This window comes from Pygocentrus nattereri, chromosome 15 (assembly GCF_015220715.1).
Source record: "Pygocentrus nattereri isolate fPygNat1 chromosome 15, fPygNat1.pri, whole genome shotgun sequence".
In the NCBI taxonomy this organism is placed as follows: domain Eukaryota; kingdom Metazoa; phylum Chordata; class Actinopteri; order Characiformes; family Serrasalmidae; genus Pygocentrus; species Pygocentrus nattereri.
This window is the reverse complement of record NC_051225.1, coordinates 15,769,134-15,781,546: the sequence shown is the minus strand read 5'-3', so window position 1 is coordinate 15,781,546 and position 12,413 is coordinate 15,769,134. Positions and strand designations below refer to the sequence as shown.

Genomic DNA, 12,413 nt, shown 5'->3' with positions numbered 1-12,413 from the left:
TTGTGAAATGTAGCGACTCTGCTTATATAATGTTGAAATAATGGCCTTATAGCCAGACTGATGAAAAGGCCCAAGCCCAGAGCTGACTTCAAGGTAGCTGCAGGATTAGATAAACTGCTTTGCAATGAGAGGCCCCCAAAATGGAACGTGCAATAAAGGCAGAGGTTCACGGGCAGTCACAGGCCTGTGAGACAGCCACTGCTGCACTCAGAAAATGTCTCATTTGCATCGCAGAGGGCCCATAGAGGTTCAGTTTTGCTCTGTGTCATAGTTTCGGTTTCTTTCCTGGTACAGACCTCGCATGAGCTGCAAGTGAGCCGCTTACAGCACACCACCAGTGGTGGACTGTCACAGGACAATTCACACAGTGGAAAAAGACCAGGGACTCTGCCAGGGAACCCCCCCCCCTACATAAACCCCTCTCACCACCCTCTTTCAGCTCCTTTCGGAGTTTATATGCTCCTGTACACTTAGCTTCGTGGAGTGACTTACACTGTGTATGGTGTTCGTGGGTGTCCGGCATGTGCCAGTGTGCCTATCCTTTAAGGCTGTCAAAGAGGCTCTCGGGAACACATGGGAGGCAAAACCACTAAGTTTCCTCTGTTATTTCAACAGATTTTGTCCATTTGACAACAAACAAACAAAAAAAATAAACAGATTATACCCTTATAGGACCTGAAATTATAGTCCTAGACCTTCGCACTGAGAAGAGGTAGCTTGACAAACTAATGAAAAAGCGGATGCATTTTAATTCGATTACAATTTGTTTTCCATTCATCACACCAAAGTGAAAATGTTCACATTTTCCAACTTGGCTTTTTTTTTTTTTTTTTTACTTTGGTGTGGTTTTAAAATGAGCTGGCAAAACCAGATAAAAGGAGAATGAAGGGAGGGGGGCACCACAGTATCGGTGAGTTCATGTCTCTTTGTCATGAGGAAGCCATTTGATGACATGTATGTTTGTTGTCCAGCATCTCTGTAGGCACAAGGCCTTGACCCTGGCAACAGCGGTTCCAAAGTGGTTTTACCCACACCCCAAGGTTCTTAAGAGCCGGTGGACGTGCACATGTCCCATTCAGCCCACAACAAAGACACCCGGTGCTACTGCCACTGCTTTGAAATAAGGCTAATACAGTTATTCGCAGAGCCCTGCATGAGGACATCTTCTACACTCACACTTGCACTCGTTGCATCATCTTCCATCACCACCCGCCTCCTCATCAAAATAGCTCCATAACTGCAGTCAAGTGCTTTCTCTCCAAACCATCTGCCTGTTTTCTACACAGCCCAGAGAGAAATGTAATGTCAGCGTCCACTGTTGGTCAAGTAACAGACGCTTTCACTGCTTATTTCAGAACAACAAGAAAGACGGGAGTAAGAGAGAGCAGCACTTGTGGTTGGGTCTGCTGAAGCCATTTTCTCATGACGCACACACACCGAAAGCGAAAACCCTGTAAAAACTGCGAGTCAGTGTAAATAATCATGGAATAAGGAAACAAAAGAGCTGGTTTTGGACGACCGGAGCTATTTCAGCTTAACTACTGTCAGAACTACAGCCACAGAATTCCACCCTCCCTTTTCCACCCTCTTTTGTCACTTTAATTTGTTTTTGGCATTATGCATCCTAAGTTTCCACACAAGAAAACTGTGGGTAATGTGATTCTGGCATAATATCCTCCAGCTTTTCCATATAATTTCCCAAACTGGTTCAGATGTCCCTTCTGCAGCTTCAGTAAGTGCGGACCGGCATAAAAAGATGTTGCTTTTTGCCACTTTTGCCACCAGCTACTGGTTTCTGAGTAGGAAAAGACCAAAGGCACATTCTCAGAATGGGTTCGTAAAGAACAATGATCTTTTTTCTCGCTTTCACATAAAAGAAACTTCTTCGAAATTCAAAGAATGTTTTTTCTTGAAACTTTCGGTGTGGATATGACTTGTGTAGAAGAGTTTGTTTCAATATGACTAATATAAAATGCAAAATACTGCCTCTTCAGCAAATAAATCGCATATTTATAGGATCTATATGTGTCCAAACTAATATGCAGTGTCCATTGTAAACTTGCAGGTTTCTGTATGCATTGTAACAGAAATTAGAGGCAAGGCTACGGGAACTGGGCTCTCATATAACCATGACTAATTTCAGTGCAATGGTATTGCCTTGTATATCAGTAGTGTCACATCCTGATAGATTAATTACTGACTCTTAACTGGCTCCTTGTAAAGTTAGTGATCGATCAAGCCGTGCCACATTCGCAGTGAGTGGAGCTGACACAAACACGTGCACAGGCACACATGCATAGTGACATGCCACTGGAGCCGAACAGCTGCTGGCGCTGCTCATCGTTAAAATATAGAGTGCCACTGCATATTGGGCTGCTCGACCCGGAAACATATTTTATGCTTTGCATCAGATTAAGGTGGCATGTAGAAGACTTGCTGCTGTGATATGCTGTCCAGTGAACCTCTAATCTTAGAGCATGAGAGTGTGGAGTGTGCTGGCACCCAAGTATGCCATGCAACAGCTCTGCTTTGCTTGCTAATGCAGACACAGTTTAGGGGGGCATTGAAACACCACTTTTCACCACTTAGTGAAGCTTAGTGCATTTGACTATCATTTTATCCATTCCATCTGATTACTGGCACTGAGATCTTCAGATCTGAGTATACCAGATTCCGCGTGTGGGGTGCGTGATAATATGTGAATTTTAGTTTTATTTCCTTTTTTCATTATATATAAGGATTAAACTGCAGACTTTGAAGAATGAACCAAGAATCAGATGAAAACACTGCATTTCTAGTGTCAAAGCTTCCACTTAAGATGAACACACAAGGTTTTTTGAGAACAGTGCACCAATTACTATTAGACATTCCTAAGATACTCCAGGCCTGTTCACTCATTATATCTTGGACAGAATGATAATAGGAGATATATATGCCAAGGCCCACGCCTTCGGACACTGCCCGATCCATATTTTATATTATATATATATATATATATATATATATATATACACACCGCTGTTGGCGGAACAAAACCTCATATAATCCAAAATGGTAACTTTAGAGAAGAAGGAAAAAACAACTGTACTTTTAATGTAAATCAATGGAACCAGAGTTTTTTCCAAGTAACTTTGGGCCATTTCTTTTGGTCCATTTGTCATGAAATTTACATACAATTTCAAATTACTTCAAAATGTCAAAAATGGAGATGTTTTGTAATATTTTATATATATATATATATATATATATATATATATATACACACATACATACATACACACACACACACATTCCCTTAACAAACATAACCATATATCAACAGCACTGAGGATGGGCTAGCATGTGATATTTAGAGGCCTCTCCAAGGCTCAAAGAGATGACAGCGCAGGGGAACAGTTTAAACCAAATGCCTTTATGAGCAACGTTATGGTCAGGCTGCCGGGATCTCACTTCACACTCCGTCAAGACAGATTTGAGGAGAAACAAGACATCTATAGAGGCCCAGTCTGCAAAAGACTCGACGGCATCCCGGTAATAAACTGTCAACTGTGTCCAAACGATTCAGAAACATTTGCTATTAAACAAGTCATGCAAAGCAGCGTGCACGAAAGAAAGAAAAGGCACACGGACACAGACACGCGTACAGTTCCACTTTCAAGGCGACAAGAATTAATAGCGACAGAGACACAGCCATAAACTCAGCCTTCATATCAAAAGAAGGATTCCCATCATTTATTCATGCACCAATTAAAGGTTAAACACATGGCAGGGCCCATGTTTCGGAGAGCAGCTGGAGAGAGCGCAGAGCGAGATGGGAGGCCACAACAAGAAGGTTAGGAAAAAGCAAACTAACTTTGTCTTGAAATGGTTTTGGCTACGGGACAAGCTTTCCGCAAAAGAGCATGGACTGGCATAAACATTTGTACAAAATTATAAGTGCATTTGGAGACGCATGCAGCAGTCAACCGCCTGCACACTGCTCTGTGCTCGCTCTCTCTCCCCCAGCAAACCCTCTGCCTCGAAGAGCAAGAGCACACGCTCAAGTGTGTGTGTGTGAGCAAGAGAGAGAGATAGAAAGAGAGAGAGAAAGAGAGAGAGAGAGTGTACGCGGCTCCAAACCACTGCATTTTAATTACTGCCAGCCTCCACACACAGTGCTGCTTTGATATGGAAATGACCCCACAATCTTCATATGCACCACAGAAATCTTACTCTGATTCATAAAAACAATGTGTTACACCAGAGCCTACACCTGATAGTGCTGATTACAACCCCCATAGAGACAGGGCCAGTGTGAAAAAGCTCGAAGCACAGGAGACCCCCCCAATTAATTCTACATATTTATGTGTATATTAAGAAAGGAAAAAGTGGGAAATAAAAGGGGAAATACTAGAATTTTTTTTTACCAAAGCTTTTTTTTTTGCATACACCTAATTCCATTTATTCACAGTGTGGGGAACACAGAAAGATCTATTGGACGCTCTGAACGATGATGTGTTTTCATGTGACAAATGCAAAGAAGGGCTCTATTTTTACACCGGCACATTCTGTAACACGGCTAATGTTGTGACGTGCGGGGAGGGGGCTGCAATCTACTCTCGGGGTCAAATCAGAGTGCGAAGCTTTTCTTTCAGTGGTTCCTTGTGCCACAGTGGGCCACAGGTGCAGAAGCTTGTCTAGTGCCGGGCAAAAGGATGCACTCTTCATTTTCTGAAGAGAGCCAAAGAAATCAAAGAACTGTGCTCAATTTTCTGCTCTCGGATGAAGACCAAATCTGGACTCGAGGGGCAGACGGGGAACAAAACACAAACACACAAACACACAAACAATGAAAGCTCTCAGAAAGGAACAATCCATTTCAGTGCAGACTGTGCTTGAAAGGTATGCCAAGCTGCATTGCTATGTTACAAGCTCTCCTGTGCTGTAACCTTTCTTTTTTCTTCAGAAGCAAGACCGCAATTTGGGTGTGTTGTTAAGCCATAGATAAGTATAGACTGCCTAATTTCAACTTACAGTGTGGGGGGGGGGGGGGGGGGGGGTACTTAAGCCCTGGAGCTAAAGGTCCACACATGACCAAAAGTCTTTGCATTCATTATCTGTCATTTTATTGTTAGACTGGAATTACAAACTTTGATTTTCTCAATTTACCAGGTCAACATCCCTGACCCTGGGTCTATGTAAATCAATGGGTTTTATGAGAGTGAGAGCACAAGGGCAATTCAAACAAGCCATCATGTCAGCATACTGTCTGTGCTGACGATCACAATGGTTTTGAAATCCACCTGAGCACTGTATCACCTTGTATACCACACGAGAACATTAAATAAAATGATTTGAGTGGCTGTAGCTCAGGCCACATGAGAGCCATGAGAGAAATAGCCAATTCATTGTGCTTCACTTTGCACCTTTTTCACTTTTAACCTTGTGTTTAATAAAAAAAAAAAAGAACTTAAAATATACATTTAAAAAATAAATTAAAAATATAGGACAGGTTTTGTGACTCTATTACAGTCATTATAGGTAAGATGATCCCAAAAACGAACATGGCCAGTGACACCTTCTAATTAATTGCATGAAAAGCCAGCTAATGTTGCAGCAATTAAAAAGTGTGACAAAACTTTAATAATGCATTCCAGAAACTTGAGACTCTCCACCACAAAAGCAGGGGGGGGTCAAAAAAAACAGCTTCCTAATGAACATGTTGCCATCGGTTTTGATCATTGTTGAAATATTCCACAGCAAATTAGCTAACGCTTAAAGACAGATGTCACAACATGTGCTGCTGCACTTCTCTCTCTCCCAGCTTTCCTCCCCTACTGCTGCCGTGCGCCTTACCTTTACCAGACCTGCTGTTGTTTACCTCCACTGGTGTTTATCATTAGGGCGCTGCTGGCACTGTTCTAACCTCACCCGATGCAACGCACACCTGAGTACCATCAACCTGGCTGAGCCCTTCAAAACCACCCTGCCCTGCTACAGACCTCCACCACAAAAAGTCTGACTTGTTCCATGGACAAATTCTCTTACGCATGAGATGCTGCTCCAGCATGCGCACTCAACAGCCTGCTCAGCATATAAAAAATAATACCCACAATCTAAAGTAGACAGGTCAGGCGGAAAACTGTAGATTGTCTGAATATCAGAACTGCTTAAAAGATGTTAAGCAACACACAAAATATGTAATCTTTGAATTGAGCAGCTATTTCTAGTGCCTCTGAAGGAAGAGTAGTGTTTTTATTCATATTCCTACAAGTAATATAATTTTGATGGCAATGAATTCAGTTTGGTAAGGACATTATCCATGGATAAACTCGTTACAGGATGGGGACGGCTATAAAGCTGCACCTAGACATTCCTCTACGTTCATCCGAGAAAACACACTGTAAGCCGAGAGAAAAAAGAAAAAAAGACAAAAAATATCACAAGGGCTAATTACGTAAATAATATGAATTATCCAGCCTATAAAAATGTCAAATGTTGCTTGCTGCCACAAAAAAAATGCAAAGATAACAAGTAAAAAACAAATGTAGCCATGGTAAAGGCATAGGACTTTTCATACTGACTATTAAAATCTGATTTGGGCCCAAAATAAATATATGACTGACAAAAGGCTGAATGCACACATGTAAATGAAATGAAAGGGAATTATTTCATTATTTCACAAGTTCATTTACTGCCCAGATTTCAGGGCTGATAATGCATTCGACTGATGCCCACCGTGCTGCTCCTGTCCCAGGAGCAGTCTTCCAGAATTCAGTTCACTAAAAGAAGGCAGTGTTATATCCTCCATAGCTTGCATGTACAATTTATAACAAACCGCTAAGAGCCATTTGGACGCTTGACTGACAAAGAGCACAGCAGCATCTTGCAGTCAACACATTTCAGGTCGCTGATTTATTGCTAAGCTTATTTCCAGCCAGGCAACAACGGCGTGAGACACAAGAAGAACAATTTCACTTCATTTTCAGCAAATTAATACTACTGTTTTCATATTATAGGAACGTGAGGAACATCTCGACGCTGATTTCTATCCCAAATAACACTCACACTCGACCTAAAGACCTACCTAATCCTGAAAAGGCTTCGTTTTGTTCTCTGGGAAGAAACTGAAGCAGGGAAATAAATGGGTAAATACACAGCCTACATTTCCACACAGGCTACCTGAAGCATTTTTAAGTGAAGTTAGAGAGAGAGAGAGAGAGAGAGAGAGAGAGAGAGAGAGAGAGAGAGAGAGAGAGAGAGAGAGAGAGAGAGGAAAAAGACCTCAAGCTTTGAGGGTAAAAGTTTTCCGCGACCACCGCACGGCCGTGTGTCAATACAGGAGGAGGGATGGAGGAACAGACGAGGACAGCAAGGCTAAACGGCTAAGACAGTCCACAGCGCTCCACTTACTGGCAGCATAAGCGGCGGCGAGGCGGCGGTTCCCAGTCGGATCCAGGCAGGGAGGCACGAGGCTGCCGCGCGGACCACACAGGCTCCTCCCTAAATCCACGCGCGCAGACCTGCAATAACAGACACGCGCGGGTCAGTGGGAAAAACAGCCTCTTTAGCATCTTATTCAACCTTGAAATTCAAGACTTATAGACTTTGATATTGAGGAGATATTTTTTATGAAATGAATTTTTTTGTTTCACTTATTAAAAGACAGGACTGCCGTTTTAAGTGAAAACTACTTAAAAATACTTTTTTTTTACTTTGATCAGCACGTGCCCCGTGTGGATGAGGCTGCTGACCCTAACATGCGTCCATTCAGCTGGACCTCAAAATCTCAAAAATTGGTATTGCGTAATGTGTAAATCAAATTTAATTTGCGGTTATGATTTTTTTAAGAAAAATTTGTTGTGTTTTATAATTGAAATATTTTAGTGAGTGAATTTTACAAACGCGTCGTTAGGACAACCGTGCGTGTGTCCGTCCATCAGAGGAGCCTCCGCACGGATGAAGTATCTCTATTGAGAGCCCCAGACAGTGCAGGACATCCGTGTATAGCAGTCAGGACAATGTGCTGAATGGGCAGTCTAATTATAAACGTGCCATTTGGACTTAGCGTTGGGCTCCGGTGGCACCTTACCTTATGAGGGGAACTGCCACTCGCAGCTAAACAGCAACTGTTCAAAACAAAATGCCATTACGGGATCAGCTTCAGCCCAACAGAGGGACGAACTGAGGAGGAGGAGGAGGAGGAGGAGTGGCGGAGCGGGGGGGATTGTTTTTCAAACAGCCCCTCTCACTTAAGACAAGAATGTATTATTAGACACCGGCTTATTCTTAACAGACTGGACACCATTTCTGAGAGGAAAAAAAAGTTAAGCTGTGTTTAATTACGGTGTCAGATTGCACCCCTTCAGGAGAACAACTAAGCTTTTGTGGATTTTCTTTTTTTTTAAACAAACGTTTTAAAAAGAAGAGAAGACGAAATGGGTTCGTTTGAACTAGGAAAAAAGTGTCAAAAACAGAGTTAAATAGAATTAAGACCTGTGCCCCTGTCGGTGCAGGTATGATGAGGGGCTGAGTTAAGTCTGCGACCCCTCAGTGAGCGTTTAAAAGGCCTATAAATGCCCAAATACGCCAGCGCGCGACGGTGCTTATTAAAATATTATCGCCTCGTGTCCAGCAGTCGAAAAGCGCTTATCTGCGCGTGTGAGTGCGTGTGCTTTTGAGGGAACACCCTGCAGATGATGGGCTATCTCTGTCACACACACACAAAGTTCACACACGCACACACGCTGCACTCTGCTTGTCCTCTTACTACCTTTTCACGCGCAAGTGTGTGTAGAAATCTCAAAAGCATCTGGTTCTGAGTGAACACACACACACACACACACGTATAAATTTAAAATATATATAGCAAACTTTTTAAGTAAGTGCCCCTATTTGGGACATAACGCTTGTCATGGAAAACTAAAGCAATTAAATTGCAAATTCTGGTGGAAATAGTGTGAAATTCCAAAGTGAAATTATCCTAAAGGGCAGATCAATTAAGAGTCATACGTTTATTATTTGTATTGCTAAAAAATCCGCGTTGATCTGGAGCGTTAGTGCAATTGTCATTGTCATTAAACAGAATAACTGTAATAAAAACATGAGGACGCCTGATGAGGCTAATAGTTTGCTGGAGTTCACTTACTTTCCGAGCCTTATCGCCGTGCGTTTCGGAGCAGCTCCCTTTTATTTTCAAGACGGAAGACTAAAAGAAGCCTCGCTTGTCCAGCTTGTGTATTGTGTCTAAATGGACCGGCCTTCGGACGAGCACTTCATTGTAATTTATGGCTTATGCATTCTTCTAAGGTCAGTGTGCGTGACCCCGGGCGAAAGTGAACTCGGGGAGAATGTTCACGCTCAATCCGGCCACCAGCCCCAGTCTGAGTGAAGGAAAGTGGCTCCCTGTAGATTAGAGACAATATCTTTTAAAGAAAAGAGCCCTAACGCACATGACACGCCTGCGCTTCTTTTTGCGGATAAACTGTTTAAACTGTTGATGCGTCGGAACCGAGGTAGTCGCCGCCTGAGCTCCGGTCGCTGGTAATGAACAGTACCGCTGTGTGGACACAGATGAAATTGCTTCCTATGGACAGAAGCCGGATCACAAGGCAGCCTCGCAGGGATTCTGAAATAAACAGCTTTTTCGCGCTTTGAACAGCAGCTGTTGGCGTCTAGATACTCTGAAAGTAGCCAGCTTTAGGTTTATCTGCGTCTTTCCTCTCGTTCGCTGTGAATGAGCCTCCAGCTGCCTGCTACATTAGCACCAACCAGGCAGGGACAACATGACAGAGACACGAAGAGCTGAAAGTTCAGCTAACTTTTGACTACCAGCGACTGACTCTGCCGCACACGGGTCTCCTGCGGCTCAGGGTTTGCGCGTTCAAACGTCCAGCGTTGAGGTCAAACGTGCGGTTGAGAGAGAAAACGCCAAACGTCGGTAAACGAGATGAAGAACGCCAGACGAGCAAAAAAACAACAAAACATAAAACAATAAAACAAAAAACACAGTCAAACGCCTCGTTCGAACCGCTGACGCTGTCGTGGTGACTGACACCGGTACAGATGGAGAAGGTTCTACGAGAACCTGACCCCCAAAAAAACGCCTTCGAACGACAAGAGGAACACGGAACAACAGGTTAGAGTCGATACAGAAAAGTTTACCTGTGGCGTGAGCCCGTTTAGCGACGCTCGTCCTCGCCGTATCCCGTGTCGGCGTCAGAAAAACGACGCTCGCCGCGAATCTGGAGATGAGAAACTAAAGTCTTAGCGATCCCGCTGGCTCCGCTCCGGCTTCGGAAAGTTGCCCCCCTGTCTGTCAGAACAAAAAAACTGCCGTGAACTAGTCGCCAATGTTTTTGTCTTCCTTTCTCTCTCACTCCCTCTACGCGTGTAGGAGCCGCGAGAGAAAGGCGATGGGCACCGCTGTCAACCTTGGCGATCAATGCGAGCGGCCATGTCGTAAGTATTCAAAGCATTTCCCGTCGCGCAACATCAGAAAGTGAGTGAGTGGCCAGGGCATTGATCTGAGCAAGGCGAAAGAGGCAGGGCTCCCCCTCCCACACGAGGGATGCATGAGAGAGAAAGAGAGAGAGAGCGAGAGCGAGAGAGCGAGACAGAATGAGAGCGTGGAGAGAGAGAATAGCGGGGAGGGGTGAAGTAACGGCGATTGTGGCCAGAAAAAGACACACAGCTTAGCTGATGCGTTAACATCTCTAAAACAACCGCCACGAGACCCGAGTCCTACTGAACTGCGGGCATGTGAGGCTGTATGTTATTTATTCATTCCCCCTTTTCTCCTGCTTTTCTGCGTCTAGTCGAGAGTAAAAGTTTCAAAACTCGCTTTCTGAGCCGGTTCGGCACGTTCTCGCCAACTTTTGGTCAAATCTATCGCCTCCTCGGTAAATGAGTCATTTGACCACAAGCACAGATATGAAAACAGACAACTAGGCACCGCCGCACTACCAGCACTTAAGGGAACTTCTTGTACAGGTAGACTCGTTTAAGACGACCAGTCTGTCAGGAGAAAATAAGACGAGCCGAGCTGTCGGATGTGAGCGAGGCTGGCGTCGTGGTTCGGTGTTGTTCGTCTGGAACTCAAGCGGTCGGTTTTCTGAGGTAAATGTGCGCGCAAGGCTACAGCACCAGGTACCAACACGTCCACCAGGTCCAGCGGCGATACACCAAGCTGGACGAGTCAAAAACTTCAAAAACATGAAAGTCGCAAGCAGTTAGTTTGACCATCACATCCCACAGATTATTATTTAAAAGTAGGAAACGTTTCTGGAACTCCAGCCTGGGAGCAGCGGTGAACTTGAGGGGCTCCTTTAGGTCACTGCCTCTCAGAGCTCCCTGTCGTGCCGTCGCGGACGATTATTGACCCATCATATGGTGTGATGAATTAGCAAAATCGGACACGGATTTATTCTTTTATAAATCATTTTAGTTTTTTTAAGGCTGCGCATTTTTTTTGTATCTTATCCCTTTAGAATGAAGGAGCTTTAATGAAAACAAATGGGAAATCGACGAATTGTATCAAATTTCGTTTAGGAATCATCCCAAATTACACGATGCACGAATCCCCGATTGTTTCATTAAATCGACGTTGACGCTGATTTTTTTTTTCAATTGTATTTATTTATTTTTGTCTTGTTGAATTTAGTGATAATAACCAGCTTCCAAAAAACTCCACACTGCTGCTAAAATGCTGGAGTTTGAGGGAAATGTTTTAAATCCCCGCCACTGCCAAATTTCGACAACACGTTTTAAAAATTGTTTGTAAAATACTGTAAAGCTGTGGCTCCACTTAAGTCTCTGAAACGGCGCCATATTAACCCACCTGACTGAAACTGTTCCAGCTAAATTAATGGAAACTCATTCCACTGCAGTGTTAACAGTTTAAAAACGTGGGGAATTAGACTGAGCGACCTATCAGCTCAGCCTCTAAAGACTGAGGTCCAGACCGCCGCAGAAGTTAGACGGTTTAAAAAGAAATAAGAAGGAATTTCCCACATCAGTCTAAAGTTAAGTGCTGCTCTATGGAGGCTCCGCTGGTCTAACTCAGCAGAAACAGGCCACTTAACACAAAAGAGGCTCACAATATGAAATAATACAATATGGTAATAGAATGAGGTACTTACAATTACAGGGACAGATGCAGAAGAAAATGCTGTTTGTTAACAGAAGAGTCACCCAGGGCTAAAGAGAGGGGAGAGGGGGAGGGAGGAATGGAGAGAGAGAGAGAGAGAGTAGAGAGAGAGAGAGAGAGAGAAAGAGTGGAGAGTGGAGCAGATGAAGAGAGTATGTATGCTAGAATAGCTACCCTTTCACAACATCTCGTCACATCTGCTCGGGCTCTTGTCTGTCTTTCATTTTCGCATTTTCACATTCCCTTTGTTCCTGAGAAAAATCATATCCACACGTCACATCTTCAT

General features: G+C 43.7%; 1 protein-coding gene across 6 annotated transcripts in view; it reads right to left on the bottom strand.

Annotated features, from left to right (window-relative positions):
• The window catches only part of sox6 (SRY-box transcription factor 6), a 163,086-nt gene extending 150,879 nt beyond the window's left edge, over positions 1–12,207 (bottom strand). For 4 of the 6 annotated variants that reach the window (XM_037545489.1, XM_037545488.1, XM_037545484.1 and 1 more), the window contains exons 1-2: positions 10,144–10,510; positions 7,393–7,502 (exon numbers count right to left, since the gene is read on the bottom strand). The gene's annotated coding sequence lies outside the window, so the exon portion shown is untranslated. Of the gene's footprint in view, positions 1–7,392; positions 7,503–9,127; positions 9,161–10,143; positions 10,511–12,119 lie in introns of those variants that run through there. The other 2 variants (XM_037545485.1, XM_037545490.1) reach the window with 2 other exon arrangements.
• Positions 12,208–12,413: the final 206 nt, after the last annotated feature.